This window comes from Manis javanica, chromosome 12 (genome assembly GCF_040802235.1).
Source record: "Manis javanica isolate MJ-LG chromosome 12, MJ_LKY, whole genome shotgun sequence".
NCBI lineage: Eukaryota > Metazoa > Chordata > Mammalia > Pholidota > Manidae > Manis > Manis javanica.
The window spans coordinates 84,532,914-84,550,884 of NC_133167.1; the positions used below are offsets into that span (position 1 = coordinate 84,532,914).

The 17,971-nt window shown below is 32.9% G+C and overlaps 1 protein-coding gene across 1 annotated transcript in view; it reads left to right on the top strand.

Moving 5' to 3' along the window:
- Positions 1 to 12,339, top strand: part of LOC140845184 (uncharacterized) — a 29,603-nt gene extending 17,264 nt beyond the window's left edge. Inside the window, exon 3 of the mRNA XM_073218947.1 lies at positions 11,034 to 12,339. The gene's annotated coding sequence lies outside the window, so the exon portion shown is untranslated. The remainder of the gene's footprint in view (positions 1 to 11,033) is intronic.
- The last annotated feature ends 5,632 nt before the right edge of the window (positions 12,340 to 17,971 follow it).

The following is a 17,971-nucleotide window of genomic DNA, read 5'->3' on the forward strand; positions in this document are numbered from 1 at the left end:
AACCTCAATCTAGACTGTAGACCCTAAAACAGCCCTGGGACTCAATTCCAGCCACTCAAAGGTCAGGGTGTATACCACCTACACAGGGATCCACCTTGGCAGGAGCCCTCCTAGGAATCACACCCATCCACAAATGTGATAACGAGCCACTGTCTGAGTAGCCAGCTGTAGACCCTGAAGCAGACCCTTGTCTGAGTGTGACTACTGAACAAGGCACCGAAGGGAGTCCCATATACCCAGGAACCAGACAGGGACCATGCCTGCATAAGACCCTTGTAACAAGCTCATCAACTGCAGATCCAGAAAACAACCTTGTAAATGGTCTCCAACCAAGAGCTGTTTGCTTTATCAACTGCACAGACTCCAACCGAAGACTGCATGGATCAAAAAGAATCAGGCAACTATGGTACCAGTAAAGGAAACTAACAGAGCTCCAGTAATCAGCCACAAAGAAATGGAGATCTATGAATTGCCTTACAAAAATTCAAAAGAAATTCAAGCTAATCATCTCAGTGAAATGCGAGAGAGCACAAACAACTAAGTGAAATCAGGAAAACATACAAGAAAATAATTAAAGAACTAGAAAACACAAAAAAGGAGCCAAGCAAAAATCCTTTATTGAAGATAACAGTTAAAAGAAAGGAAAAACTCAGTAAATGAATTCAACAAAGGAATCACTCCTGCAGAAGAAAGATTTAGTAAACTGGAATACTATTGATTTGAAATTAGCCAGTCAGAGGAACAAAAAGAAAAAAGAGTGAAGAAAGTCTACAGGAGTTATAGGACATCATCAAGCAAATGATATTGATATTATGGGAGCCCCAGAAGGAAAAAAGAGAGAAAGGAGCAGAAAGATTATTTAAATAAATAATAGCTGAAAATTTCTCAAATCTTTGGAGAGATATGGATAGCCAGGAACAGAAAGCTAAAAAACCCAGTCAAGAACAACTCAAAGAAGATTACTGTAAAACAAATTAAAATCAAAAAGTTAAAAGTCAAAGGAAAAATTTTGGAGCAGCAAGAAAAAAATTATTCATCACATACAAAGGAACCAAGAAGGCTCTCAGTGGATTTCTCTGCAGAAATCATGCAAACCCAGAGTGGGATGATATATTCAAAATACTGAAACAAAAAAATTACCAACTAATAAAACTATACCAGGCAAAACAGTCCTGCAGAAATTAAGAGATAAAGACATTCCCACATGAATAAAAGCTAAGGAGGTCTATCACCTTTAGACCTGTCTTAAAAGGAGTTCATCAAATTGAAATGAAAGGACACTAACTCATGAAAACATATGCAAGTGTAAAACTCACTGGTAAATGTAAAAATATAGTCAAATTCAGAATACCCTAGTGCTATAATGGTGGCAATAACTTTTACCTCTAGCACAAAGGTTAAAAGACAACAGTATTATACAGTAATATTGCTACAATAATTTGTAAGAGGATGCACAATATAAAAAAAGAGACAAAGTATAACAGCACATAAAATGTGTGGGAAGAGAATGTAAAATGTAGAGCTTTTGTATGTGATTGAAGGTATGTTGTTTTCAGCTTAAAGTAGACTGTCATGTCTATAAAAGTGTTTTATATAAGCTTCATGATAATCACAAAGAAGCACTCTATAGTAGATACACAAAAGACACAGAGAGATGAATGAAAGCATACCACGACAAAAAAATCCTAAAGGAAGACAGCAAGAGAGGAAGCAAGGAAAAAAAATTTAAAAAGGAAAACAACAAACAAAATAACAATAAAAAGTCCTTACCTATCAACAATTACTTAAAATATAAATGTTTTTTTGCTGAACAAAAGACATAGAATGGCAAATGGATCAGAAACAAGATCCAGCAATATGGTGCTTACAAGAAATTCAATTTAGCTTTAAGGACATGCCTAGGCTGAAAGGGAAGGGAAGAAAAGGACATTCCATGAAAATGGTAACCAAAAGAGAGTAGGCTTTGCTTTACTTACATCAGATGAAATAGACTTTCAGTATAATCAGTCATAAAAGACAAATAAATTCATTATATATTGGTAAAGAGGTCAGTTCTTCAAGGGAGTAAACCCTTGTAACTATATGTACACCAAATATTCGAACACCAGAAAGTTAAAACAAATATTGACAGACTGAAGGGAGAAGTAGACAATAGTAGTAAGGAACTTTAATTCCATACTTTCAACATTGGATGGAGCAACTGGAAAAATTCAATTGGAAAATAGTGACCATGAATAAAATTACAGACCAAATGGACCTTAAAGACATATATAGAACATTATGTCAAATAAGAAAAAAATACACATTCTTCTCAACCACACATGAAACATTCTCCAAGCTAGAACATATATGTTGGCCCACAAAGCAAGTTTTAAGAAACTTAAAATATTGAAATGATATTTACTGTCTTTTCCAACCAAAATGGTATGAAACTAGAAACCAGTTACAGATGGAAAACTGGAGAAGTCCCAAAGTTTGGAAGTTAAACATCACTCTTGAACCACCAACAGAGCAAAGAAGAAATAAAAGGGAAACCAGAAAGTATCTTGCAATAAACAAAAACAAAAACATGCCAACACATATGGTATGCAGTAAAAGCAATTCAAAGATGTAAATTTATCGTTATAAATGCCTATATTGAAAAAAGAAAGATCTCAAATGAACAACTTAACTTTACACCTAAAGGAATTAAAAAAGAACAAACTAAGCCCAAGTTAGTAGAAGGAAGGAAATAACAAAGATCAGAACAGAAATAAATGAAGCAGAGATTACAGAGACAATGGGGAAAAATATCCATGAAACTAAGAGTTCTTGAAAAGATAAACAAAATAGCAAACTTTTAGCTATACTAACCAAGAGAAAGAGACAGGACTCAAAATGATGAAATCATGAAGGAAAGAGACACTAAAACTGACACCACAGAAACATGAAGGATCATATGAGGCTACTACATGGCAGCAAATTTCATAACCTAGAAGAAATGGATAACTTCCTAGAAACAGAAAACCTACCAAGACTGAATCATGAAGAAATGGAAAACTTAAAGAGACCAATCACAACTAAAGAGATTGAATTTGTTTTTAAACCTCCTAGCGAAGAAAATTCTAGGACCAGACTGTTTCCCAGGTGAATTCTATGAAATATGTAAATAATTAATGCTAATTCTCCTCAAATTCTTCCAAAAAATCGAAGAGGCAGGAACAGCAGTGTCCTGATACCAAAGACAGAGAGAAGAGAATTATAGGTCAGTATCCCTGAAGAGTATAAATGCAAAAATTCTCAACAAAATACTAGGACACAAAATTTAGCAGCACATTAAAAGGATCATATACCATGATCAAGTGGGATTTATCCCTGGGATGCAAGGATGATTCAATATACAGAAATCAAAAAATGGTGTACTTCATTAATAGAATTAAGGGTAAAAATTATGTAATCCCTTGAAGCGATGCAGAAAAAGCATTTTACAGAATTCAACACCCCTTCATGACAAAAGCGCTCAACAATTTGGCTATAGAACATGTCTCAACATAAAAAAGGCCATATATGACAAGCCTTAGGGAACATCATACTTCATATGAGAAGCTGAAAAAGTTTCTTCTAAGATCAGAAACAAGACAAAAGTGTCCATTCTTGCTTCTATTCCACATAGTCCTGAAGTCCTAGCCAGAGCAACTAGATAAAAAAGAAGTAAAAGGCATCCAAATCAGAAAAGAAGTAGTAAAACTGTTTCTGCAGATGACATGCTCTTATATAAAGAAATTCCTAAAAGAGCAATAAAAATAACACATGTAGGATATGTAGTAATACCCCTCTTTCATTCCTGATACCGGTAATTTGTTTTTTGTCTCATTGTTCTTTGATTAACACAGTGAGTTTTATCAAGTGTATTGATTTTTTTCAAAGCACCAGCTTTTATTTTCATTGGTTTTCATTTTCTGGTTTCTACTTCATTGATTTCTGCTTTCAGCGTTGTCATTCTTTTTTTCTACTTAATTCTGATTTAATTTAGATTAGCATTTTATTTCCCTAAAATAGCATTCTAAATAATTGATTTTAGATCTTTCCTCATCTCTGTTATAAGCATTTAAAGCTGTAGATTTTCCTTAAAACACAATTTTAGCTGAATCTCAAAAAGATTTTGATATGGCATGTTTTCATGTGCATGCAGTTAAAATACTTCCAATTACCTTTTTGACTTCTCTGAGCTACAGACCATTTAGATGCCTAGTTTAGAAGTGATAGATATCTTATTCTTGATTTCTAATTTAATTCTTAACACAAAATAAATATATTGAGATTTATTTCATGGCACAGAATAATCTATCTTGATGAATATTTCAAGTACACTTGAAAAAAATGTTTATACTTGTTAAATATAGTGATTCAAGTATCAATTATATTAATGTAGTTTATAGTACTGTCCATGTCTTCTACATTCTGATTTTTGTTTCTGGTGGTTCTATTAGTTACTGAAAAATGTGAAATACATCTCCAAATATGAGAGTGGATTTTTCAGTTTCTCCCTTTAGTTCATTAGTGATTACTTCATGAAATTTTAAGATCTGATATGTGTGTGTGTAAATGTATTTTTATAAATGTACATGTATTTATTGTTTTACCTTCCTTATCTATTTTTTATCATTTTGAAGCATTACTATCTTTTTTATATTAATACTATCACTGTATCTCTCTTACATGTACTGCTCCTTGTTATATCCTTTTACCTTCTTTTGTTTTCTACTTTACAAGGCATTTTTTGGGCTTAAAATCTCCCTCTTACAGATAGCATGTAATTGGTTCTTGGTTTTTATCTAGTCTGACAACCTCTGCCTTTTGATCAGAGTGTTTGGCCTAATTACATTTAGTATAATAATTAATATGTGTGCATTTCAATCTGTTGTTTTGCTGTTTGTTTCCTATTTGTCTCATCCTTTGTTCCTCTATTCTTCCTTTCTCACCTTATTTTGTTAGTGAAATATGTTTAATATTTCATTTTAATTTCTCTATTGGTTTTTTGGCTATACCTCCCTGCATAATATTTCAATATTTTCCCTGGAATTTACAGTAAGTATCTTGCTATTCCATAATCTATTTAGGATTAGTACTTATTTTGTCAAGTAAATGAAAGAAACCTCACAAGAGTGTATTTCAATTTACCCTTGTATCTTTAGTGTTATCATCATTACTGTATAGATAGATATATACTCATGTATGTGTGCATATATGCAGGTGTATGTTTGTGTATATGGATGTATGTATCATCCTTATACACATCCATGCCTATACATAGATGTACATGTATACAATGTAGTTAGTGAAATTAAGGGCAGAAAAGGAAAAGCATACATATAATTACTTATATTTACTCACATATTTACCATTTCCATGCTCATCTTCCTTTCTGTAATCGCACTGGTCATCTACTGCCTTGGTCCTTCAGGCTGAAGAACTCTGAATTCTTAGAATTTCTTGTAGTGCAAGTTACTGGTGACATACTGTCTCAGCTTTTGCTTAACTGAAAACAACTTTGCTTCCACTTTAAAATATAATGTATTTGGGTATAATATTCTTGACTGGTAACTTCTTCTTCCTTCAGCACCTTTAATTTGTCATTCTTAGGTGTACTGACCTCCACTTTTTGTGATGAGGAGTCAGCCATATTTTGTATCCCTGTGTCCTGTATCTAATATGCCTTTTTTAGGCTACAATCAAGATTTGTCTCTTTATCTTGGGGCTTTGGAGGGTTTTATCCTGCGCATGAAAGTGGTTATCTACGTATCTGCTTGTAGTTTGATGAGCATCTTGAATCTGTAAGTAAATATTTTCTGTCAAATCTGGAAAAAAATCAGCATGTTCCTGCAAATTTTTTTCCTGCCATAGTCTCTCTTTTCTTTATCTTGCAATCTAATTAGACCTGTTTTTCCACTTAATATTCCCTCTCATGTCTGTCAGGTTTTCTTCATTTTTCTTCACCCTTTTTTCTCTCTGCTCCACAGGTTATATGACTCTCATTTTTCTGTTGTCAAGTTCATGTCTTTTGGCTTCTGATATTCCATCTTCTTTGGAGAACTTCCAACTAATTTTTCATGTCATTATTGTTCTTTTCACTTCTGGATTTTAAGTTTATATTTTTTATAGTTAATACTTATCTGTTGAAATTCCCTTAGTGAGTTGCATACTCATTAAGATAATTTTTCCTTATGTGAGCATAATTTCCTTTAATTCTCTTAATATATTCAAAATAACTACCAAGAAGTCTTTATCTGCTAACTGTAGTATCCTAGACTCAGAGTCAGTTTCCCTTAAGTGCTTATTTTCCTGAATATGGTACACATTTCCCTGTTTGCAGAATGTCCCGTAATTGTTGTTTAACAAGTTGGATGTTATAAATAAAATGACATGATGACCGTAGTAAGTTAAGTTGTCTGGGCATAAACTGTAAACTGTATCTCCCCTGCAGTTTCCAGCAATCTATCTCAATTTATATGTCTTCCAACTGAAGAATTTTTAACCTTATTTCCTGAAGTAACCTGGCATTTGGCCACAGATGTAGGCAGACTGCACTTAGACTTCAGAGTACAATCTTTCTGTATTTTCCTTGCTTCTGAAGATTCCTCTTTAGTTTCCAGTTACATTGCCAGTCTCAGGCTCTATATTTTGAAATCTGAAACCAATAAGGCTTGAGATTTCTTCTGCCTGAGTTGCACATGGTTGGAAAATATTCTGTAAAACAATTATCAAACTCACAGAGCTCACCTGTTGCACCTGTCGTTCAAGGTCCCACTCCTCTGTTTTGCCTCACAGGGTATTTCTGGTCCATGCATATTTTAGCAGTCAGCCAAGTATTTGTACAGTTAATAATCAGATTTTAGGTGTTGCCACTTTCACAGTTCTCTCACTGTCAGCATTTTCCTTTTAAATTTCCAGTGGTTCCTTGTCCCTGAACCCTGTTCTTTGCTACACTGAGTCAGTTGAGCTGCGATTTTTCACAGCCATTTACTTCTGTCATAGCCATGAAAGTGGAGGAGCAGAGCACCCTTAGGCTAGGAAAATATAAATTCACAGTTCTTATCTATTCCAGCTGCAGTTTTTCAAAAGTAAACTGTTCTCTGGCCTTTCTTCTTTTAGAAGTACTCTAGTGCCATTAAATAATATACATATGTACATATATATAAAATCAAACATCAGAAAACATTTTATATATTAAAATATACAATATATCTATATGCTATATTAATAATATATTAAGGTATTAATGATGTGTTATAGATTACTCATAGATTAAATATATATTGAACAATAGTTCAAATATATAATGACATATAAAATATATTTAAGAATATATATTAAATGTATTTATGTATAATATATTCCATATTTTACAATTGCTATCTGACAGTTTTCACATGACTACTTACTTCACTTTGTTGTCTATAGTGCCTCTGTCACCTTTCATCTGTTTTAATTTGCTCCTAATTCTACATTTTTACATTTTCTACACATGATAGATTTCACTTTTAAAAAGATTTTTAATTGGATCACCCATCAATAGAAAACTTTTTCTCCATGTATTAGCAAGCAATGCATTTTGCTGTCCCATCGGTAATGGTCTACAGTCTTTAGATGTTCATGTCTATTTTTGTTACTGTTCATTGTTAAAGGTATATTTCTTCAAATCCTTGGATAATCTTTGTGGTCACTAACTATAAAATCGGAGCTGATGCATACACTAAAGAATGTGAGAAGGCAATATCTGAAGACAAACATTATCTAAAGGACTATCGGTCTCTACTGTGAAAAAGAGCAAAATAAGGAGACTTAAAGGCTTCTATCTTTCCCAAAGAAGGTCATTTTCAAAGACAACATCTTTGTCTTCTTTTCCATCTATTATACATACAGGAAGTTAAAAAAATTTTTTAAATTCCTATGAACTTCTACATTTCCACAATCACATTGTTCTCCCTCTTCCAATATTCCATTGCCACATATGCTCCTTGGTTTTTGTTGATAAACTGGTATATCAGGAAGAATGTTATGAAGACATCCAAGGCCAGAATGTGAAGCAAAATATTTAAAGTCATCTAAGCTACAGGTGCTAAAATCCTTGACACCCCCAGATTGCCTGAAATACAAAAAACATGGGTGTAACAAAAGTTATTACTGTGTATCTCTTCATGTCTCCTAATGCACGGCATTTTGAAGAAAGATTTAAAGAGCATTTTTCATGGAAATCATGAAATGAAAGAAATTTCCAAAATCTTTTTCTTTTTGCCATCTATTCCTTTTGTAAACAAGACCTATTATTTACCTTTAAACATAGGACCTGTGTTATTCTTATTTATCTTCCCAGAGCCAAATAATTGAATTAAAAAGTTTTGGTATCAGTATTGACTATAATTTTTATCCATTTCATGATATTTTTGTATTTGGTTTGTAAATGTGAACATGTTTGTATTGACTTTAATAGCATATTTTAAAGCTTTGATCTCCATAATGAAACATTTTTCTATTAAAAATCTGTTCATGGAGCCACATTATGAGAGAGGCACAGCAGGAGTCCTTCCCTGACAGAGTCCTGACAGAGTGAGAGCTGTAGGCAGAGTGAATTTTATTGTGGACAAATAGTACCTCAATAAATTTGTTTTTTATAAGGTATACAAATAAAACACTAAAAAAGATGGTAGAAAAGCCAGAAAAAGGGAATAGATGGAAAGGAAAATATAAAAGTGCTGGATGATAAGATTGTGTTCATAGAAAATCTTAAGTAGCAAATAAAATCTCCTAGAATTTCCAAAGAGTTTAGCAAGTTTGTGGCACATAAGATGAACATACACAAATCAATTATGCTTCTGTGTCTTAGCAATGAACAATCTGAAAATGAAATTAAGGAAACAGACATACGCCATATTCAATCAAAAGACTCGATATTGTTAAGATGCAATTGGACAATACAATCCTTGTCAAAATCTCGGAAGTTTTCAGAAAAATTGGCAACCCAGTAATAAAATGTATATGAAAATACAAGGGACCTAGAATAGCCAAAACAATTTGGAAAAGATGAAAAGACTTGGGGACTTGCTCTACCTGATTTCAAAATTCAGTATAAATCTACAATAATACAGTGTGCTTTTCCATAGGGAAGGCCTACAGAGGAAATATTTACAATGGAGATGCTAATAAAAAAATCCACAACCTATGGGCAGCTGATTTGACAAAGGTGCCATAGCAATTAAGTGGGGGAAAGGATGGGCTTTTCAACAAACGGTATTGAAATAATTGGAGAACGGCAAAAATAAGAATGAACTTAAACACATAATAATAATTAACTTAAATGTATTATGTAACTGATTATAAGACCTATAAAACCCTGATGCATGAAAGAAAAAAGATATATTATACTTCATGAAATTAAAAACATTTTCACACAAAAAAGGCATTATAAGGAAGAAATATTTGAAAATCATGAATCTGGTAAAAGACTCACAGCCAGAATATGGAAACAACTCTTACAGTTCCAAAGCATGAAATCTCAATTTTTATTTAAAAAAAAAAAAGGACAAAAGATTCAGTAGGCTCTTCACCAAAGAAGGTATGCAAAGCTATTAAGCATGGAAATATGTTTATCATCATTAGCTTCAAGGGAAATGCAGATTAAAGCCAATAAATACAACATACCCACTAAAATGATTTAAATGAAACATGCTGGGGCTACCAAGTCTTGCTGATGGTGATGTGCAACAACCAGGACTGGCTACAAATTCATGAGAACCAATGCAAAATGGAAACGCAGGGCCTCTTGTTTTTAAAACAGGGGAAAAGTATTATTAATGTTACTAAAATAAAAAACTTTTTCCCTTCTCCAGCAGTCTCTCTCAATGGGTCATGGTGTTACTTATTTGTAATTTAATGTCTTCCTAAATAAAAAAGCACTTGTAAGTTAAATTGTTAACATAAATCGTGCTGTTCGTCCTTGTCCTTATGTTCTACAATGCCAATTTAAATGCAAATATCAAAGCATTTAACTTTATGCAGAATCACTGCAATTACACAAGTCATACGGCTTTTCGTATCAAAACGGCGCTTTCAATCTGGCCAGAAAAAAATACACAAGCCAGACTCTGGAATGTAGGAAGGAGGCAGAGGTTTCCCCAGGCACGGAGAGACCTGGGGAAGGATTGGGCCTCTTCTCCTGCGTGGTTCCACTTGCGCTTGCAAAGAATATGTATTCTGCAGATGTTTGAGGTAAATTGTTCTATAACTGTCAATCACTTGAGTTTGGTTAATAGAAACATAAAAGTTCCTAACCAAAAAAATGTTTTAAAAAAGAATATCTATTTAATAAAAAAACAAAATCTTACACTGCTTCTGGTGATATTGTGCAAACATCTACTGAACAATAACAAGTGTCAGAATCGTCAAAACTTAATTCCACATTAAAGCCAAGCAACTGTACGATGCTGATAGTGTATGACTCCAAGGATAAACCCTCTGGATACTAAATATAAGGAAAAACAAAAAGAGTTTAGTAAGAATCCTACTCATTTAAAAAAATACTTACTATAATCAAAATTATGTAAAACTCATTTTTAAAATGTATCACTGTATACAAGATACCTATGTAGAAGCAATTGTAGTTGAATTATAAGCATTTAGACAGTAGACTGATTAAACGTGGATGAATAAACACAAGTTTAAGTTCAAAATACTTTTGCTTAATGACAATATTAGCAATCTTAGCATATCTAATAGAATCTTAAATACCACATTGTTTTGCTTCTTTGAGTTATTTTAAACAAAATGCCTTTAATCTTTTATTTTAATAATCAAGTCTAGATTCTTTTTGTAGCAGGCAACCTCTAAAATGAGTCCCAGTGATCTCTGCCTCCTGCTGTTTAGGTTCTTGTTTTCCCACTCCACTGGGCTTACTGACTTGTTTCTAATAAACTGAATGTAGCATAAGTGATAGGTCATCATTTCCAAGGTAGGTATAAAAAGGCTGACATTTTGCATTTTATGTCTCACTCTCTGAGGGATGCCAGCTACCGTGTCATAAAGTAGGCCTTTGAAGAGGCTCATGTGACTGAGCTTGGAAAAGAGATTTCTGAGGTCTGTCAGTACCACATGACTGCGTTTGGGAGTAAACCCTCTCCATGTTGAACCTCGAGATTACTACAGACCTAGCTGCTCCTAGATTTCTGACCTACAGAACTGTGCTGTTTTCATCTCTGAAGTTCCAGGACAGTCAATCATGTAGCAACAGAAAACTAATACTCTGCCTGGAGGCACTGCTGTTCTCATTTGCGTCATTTCCAATTTATGCACGTGAACAGATAAATATACCATGGTACATTTCAGACAGGAGAATAGTACTATTAATATCCTGAAAAGGAAATGAGCTATCAAGTCATGAAAAGACATGGAGGAACCTTAAATGCATATTACTAAATCAAGGAGGCCAGTCTGAAAAGGCTCCATGCTATTCCAACTACATGACTCCAACTATATTCCAACTGTGTGACCTTCTGGGAAGACAAAATATTCATGGTGGGAGGGGAGCAATTAGTAGGCAGAACACAGAGGATTTGGGGGCAGTGAAAATCCTCTATATACCACCATAATGATGGATACATGTCATTATTTGTCCAAACCCAAATAAGTACAACATCAAGATTGAACCCTAAGATAAGCTATAGACTTTGGGTAATTTTGATGGGTCAGTGTAGGTTCATCCTTGGTAAGAAACAAAATACCACCCTGGTGAGTGATGACAATGGGGGAGTCAGGCATGGGGGCAGGGGGCCTGTGGGTAATCTCTGTACCTTCCCCTCAGTTCTGCTTTGAAACTAAAACGCTTCATTGCTGGCATAAACAAAAACAATTCAGTTTCATATTCACATTTTAATCTTATACTGACATTTTTTACAGCATTCTTGCTTAACTCATAAATTACTTCTTTTCCTTTACAAATTTTTATTACACAAATTCCAATGAAAATTAAAGTCTGAAGAATGGCACCAGGAAAACACACATACTAACCAGCCACTTATATTTAATAATTTTTATCTTCTGCTTTATTTGCACACACAATCTAAAACTTAGTCCTCAGCAACAGAACATTGCTTTCAGGGAGAATTAACAATAGTACTGAAGACCTGGGGAACTGCTCATGGCCTTTCCTAAACTTTGGCTGGGGGAAGACCAAAGAAAGGCAGGGTCTGAGAATAAAAACAAATCCTTAGGAAATGTCTGTTCTCTAGCCATGGTAACAAATAACCCCTGGAACTGGTTTTAGATTTCTCTAGTCCATCAATACGTCTTTATTAGTAATGGTAACAAGTACATACCAAAACTGATTTTAATCTGTCTAACCTGTCAGTGGCAATTTACTTTGTTGTACGGGCTACTGGAAGTCAACCACTGTACAAATGGGCCGGCAGAGAAATCATAACACAGACTTCTTTTTCTGAGGCACTCTGCTAGCTCCCTTTCCTACTTTTTAGATAACTTGTGAAAAGGAATATAACCCTGTAGTAGGATCTCATTCTCATTTTCACCAGAAAACAGTAGACTATGAATATTTGGTAGCTTTTTCTTCCTATGGGAGTATGCTCCTCCCAAACAGTAGAGCTGAATGCAATAATGTTACCGTAAAGCAGAAAAAGCAATGAATGTCACTTAATCTAAAAGCACACGAATGTATACCAATTATTTATTTTGAGAAGAAAATTGATGATATGCTTAATATTAACATTAAAGTTGCACTGATTATGTCATAAATATTAATGCAAGCATACCACTGTGGAAACAATTTGACTAACAAAGATCAAATATGTTTTTGAAAAACAGTATGACATTATGATCCGTTCAGTGTTCTCTTTAAAAGTAATTGTATACAGTTTAACTTTTATGGTCTAAATTAGTAATACAAAAAACTATTAAAAGATGTATAAACTATGTAATATATTTATTCATGCTTTAATGTATTAAAATTTTTTGAAATATGAAAATAATGAGAGCTAAGTGGATAATAACTACATACCAGAGCGACGCCTGTAGCAAAATTCTTACTACATATTTTTCCAGGAAATGTGGCTCCTATAAAACTAGGATGTTTCTTGAAGCTAAAAAATAATAATTTTCCTAATAATTGCATTTATGAGTGGCATTACTAATGATAATAACTTTCATAGAAGCAAACATTAGCGAAGAATTACTATGTCCTAAGCACCATGCTACTCTGAATTAAACTATTTAATACATTTTCTCAAACCTTCAATGGTAAGAATATTTCAATATATATTTGTAAAATATGAATTTGATAAACATCCAGAAGTATAAGTTTATGCAAAATGTGCTAATGGTTATAATTTTTATCCTTTTTCCTCTATATTTACAGCCCTGAAAATTCAATTTTCTGTCATCTGTTCTTTCATTAAAGATGAATAATGAATTATTTATTCATCAAAGATGAATAGTTTTCTGTGCATTAGGTTCTAGATAGTGTAACAATTCAATATTCTCATGTTATTAAAAAATAAAAACATAAGAATTAATCAGATGAGAGACAAGAATGTAGAGATAGGAGGTAATTAAAGTTCATAAGACAAGAGAAATCAAAGAAACTGTCACATCCATAATTAATCTTCAGTTATTTCAATACTTTCATGAAATTTTACCTTTATCAGATTATTTTATATCTGTTGATAAAAGTTTTTCAGTCTTGTCTCACACTAGTTCCTTGAGGACAAGTACTTTAACTACTATTTTTCCCCATCCCAAGGTGTCTGTCAAATTTATAGAACGTAGTATAAAGGAAGGAAATGCTTATTTTTCAGAATTAGCATATGAAATCATTTTGGGTTGCTCCTTTGATGCTGTACAAATATGGAATACTATACTCACACAAGTAAGTATGCAGTATGATGAGGTCTGTAGAGGTGGTTATATATCCACTCTAAAAATCTTGATAATATATGATTAGGATTCCCTGTAGTAGAAATTTTGTTTTTATGTGATCATATTTCTATAGAAGATATTATACCAGTCAGTTTTAACTGGTTAAGCATCTAAAAGTAAAAGATAAATGAAAACATTAATTAAGTTCAACATGAAACTTTTATAAAAATATACATAAGACATTTAATTCAGTATTTTGATTATGGAAACTCTTCAACAGCACAGCAAAATATTGTGCACATCAATTAATATTGCCTATATTTAAGAAATATATAAACAAAAAAGTTTTTCAAAACTTACAGTGTTAACAAAGCCAATTATCTGAATAACCTTCTGCATTACAGACTCGATATCAACGCCCATGTAATCAAACTGAAAAAGATAAATTTTTCTAAAACCTAGTGGATGTCATTAACACATCATATACCCTTTAAATGTACAATTAGCTATATTCTAAAATAGCCTACATTCCAACTGAAATCCAGAAAATCAATACTGGTGCATAAATAATGATTAAAATAATTTATAAATGAATAAATTTAATTTATAACTTGATAAATTATATATATACATATAATTATAGATATTTCTATAAATTTTTAAAAAGGTTAATTTCTATAAAAATACATAAACATATTTAACAGCTTTGTTTTTTAAACAATGGTTAATGCACCCAACTTGTGGCATTACTTATTGTTGATGAATATGGTACCACATTTTTTTAAATGTGATGTTTCAAAAAATAACTTATTTCTAAAATATTACAAATCAAAAAATATAAGCAGAGAGAGGGAGAATCCTTCAAGACAGGTTCACTGTTGAAGTGATCCTGGATTCTGTGTTTGAATACATCCTTTCACATGACCACATTAACTGGTCTCTAATGTAATCTTTATTTCAATAATCTCTTTCTATGTCTAATTGCTTTAAAATGTCAGGACAACATTAAGTACCAATGGTTATGCCAGGTATATGAGGTGTGCTCCCAATTTTTCACAGGAAAACTTCAAATATTTATTAAGTGGAGCTCTGTTTAAGATTAGTATTCTTCTAGGTCATGTTCAGAAACACCTATTTACTAAATGTTTATCAGTTCACTACATACAGGTTCAGTAAATCTCCTTATACTAAAGTTTTTATAAAAATTGGGAGTTCACAGAAGATGACTGGTTAGCCAGAGACGGGTAAGATTCCTCAAGGGAAGAACAACCTAAGACAGGCACAGTCGCAGGGGGGCCATCAGGTGAGAAATTGGGGATCAACAGAAGAGAGGCTTAGAACCTCACCCCCCCTGTTTTGAGAGAAATCTTCTGCATCCGTGGATGTTTTGTTGCCCTTGTCTAGCTCGGATTAATACATAGTCTACAGGCACACACCTGATCATCTACAATTGCCCTCTTACAACACTAAACCATGTTTTCTACCTTTATCTTGCATCTACCTACCACCTCAGCATTTTATTAAAAATAAAAATAATAATAATAATAATAAAGGGAGAAATGTGGGATTCACATATAAATCAAGTATAAAATCAAACGAATATTCATATTTGACCTGATTGTTTATAGTTCATAATGCGTGATCAAAACCGAAAGTTTCTGTGATGACTGTCCTTGTACTGTTCACCATGTAAGAACTTATTCACTATGTAAGAATTTGTTCACCATGTAAGAACTTGTTCTTATACTTCAGAAGATCGGAGACTGATGAGAATTAGGCTTGGGGTGGATTAATGATTGTGCATTGAGTCCCCTACACAGAATTTTATTGTTGTTAACAACCATTTGATCAATAAATGTGAGAGATGCCCTCTCAAAAAAAAAAATTCGGAGCTCAATTATTATCAAAGGCTTTTTTGATAAAGATTCATAATGATTTTTGTCTTTTGACATATTTCAGTAACATTATTTAATATTAAACCATCATATTTCTTGACCAGATCATTGTATTCTATTAATATACTATCAAAATTAATGCAACATTTTGTTTAGAAGTTTGTGGCTTTAAGATGTGTGTGTGCATGTACACACTGTCATAATTAAGCAAATGAATGTTGCTTAGTAAATATTCGCAGTCCACATAAATTTAAGTACCATGCTTTTCCTATATCCTAGAACTAGTGTTAGCATATGAACTATGACTTCCTGAAATGTTTTAAAGAACTCTCTTTCAAAGCTATACCTAATACTGGTAACTGACCCAAATTCTTTCTTTCCAGCTTTTAGAGATATAATTTACATATAACATCATGTAAGTTTAAGGTATACAACACAATCAAATTTGCACTTGCAAATTTGTTTTAATATTGAATTTGGTTTGTTTTACTATTCTCCAAAGCCATAGTTACATCATTTATCCTTTTTAGTACCCTAACAAGTTTACTTCTCTTTTGCCTAATACTTTCTACCCATTTTTTTCTTTTGTACCAACCAGTTGTCAATTTACTTACTGATTTAATGTTTCTGTTTATCATCAACTTATGCTCTTACTATTTGCCTGTTCTCTTACATTTCTCTTTTTACAGTTTTTCCATTGAAAACCCTGTTCATACATTTTTCACCCTTACTTTTCTAATAGCAAATTCTTTCAAGAATATGAATTCCCTTTGTGTTTAGTTTTGGTACTAGGCATTATCCTTATTTACCAATGTTCAGTTCTCTTCTAAGGTGCAGGAACCCTTTCTTTTTTAAAGACAGACATAGCCAGGTGATTCATTCTGGTCAATAAAATGAGGGCAAAAGTGGTGAATGTCGCTTCAGATGGGCAGTATCTCCTTACTGCGGTCCAGGTCTCTGGTGTGCTATTCTATTGGGTTGACAGTTGGAAAAGAAGCTATCAATATAAAAATGCCAAAATAATTTTATCTAAGCATTCTGGAGCACTGAGCCAACACCTGGAAAACAGCTGTCCTGGAGAGGCTGACATTGCATGAATGGAAAATAAGCAGTGTTTGGCCACTAAGATTTTGGGGTTAATTTTTACCAGAGCACAAACTAGAGGAGACCACTTACTCAAATGAATGGATTTTGTCATAAGGATTCAAAGGATCAGGAAAAAAGGGAAAACAAGCTACCAAAGGAAACCTATAGCTTTAATAACTGACCCTAATGAAATAAGATTAGACACTATCAGAAACTTATTCACTATGTAAGAATTTGTTCACCATGTAAGAACTTGTTCGTTATGCTTCAGAAGAATTCAGGATAATTGTCTTAAGAAAGTTTCATGGTCTACAAGAACACACAATATTAGGAAAATAACATGGATAAAATGAGAAGTTAATCTAATAGAAACCACCCCCCTAAAAAAAGATTAATTATAGACATGAAAAAGGCACTGACTTAGCTGAATAAGAGAGAGCTCTAATCTATACTTTCACTGGCAGTCTCCTTGAAAATGAGAAAAATAACTGACAAGTTTTAGTAAATGAAAAGATGTTTCACTTTACAAAAGCAGTTAGACATCGTATACATATAATAAATGAATCAACAAACACTTGGTTTATTTACAATTTCAAAGAACTTAACTGCAAAAGCAAAATAAACATTTATCCAAAAAAGGTCAAAATTTTTATTACATTATTGAAATCACAGACAAATGTAAATCATTTAAAAATACAATGCATAAAAAAGGACCTACCAGATTTTTATCCACAACAATATGCATTGCAAGATATCGAGGAAGTAACTTAAAAATTCTGGGTCTCTGAAAAACACACGTGAATTCTGAGGAATTTGCCCAAATTTACCTTCTGTTGAAATTATGTTCAGAGATAAATTGAGAGTTGTGTCGCTACTGATTACATAACAAGACTGCTTTCAAAAACAAAAGTTAGGTACTATTAAGAAAATTCCAGGCCAAAAAGTGCCCATGGTTAGTAAGAATTTTCAGTGAGATCCCCAGGAATCATCTGAGTTTAGCAATAGCTGAAACTGGAAATATTAAGTTTATAACATAAATCTTTCTCTCCTTACTCTTGGATTTTCATAGTAACCTTCCATGTGGGCACATT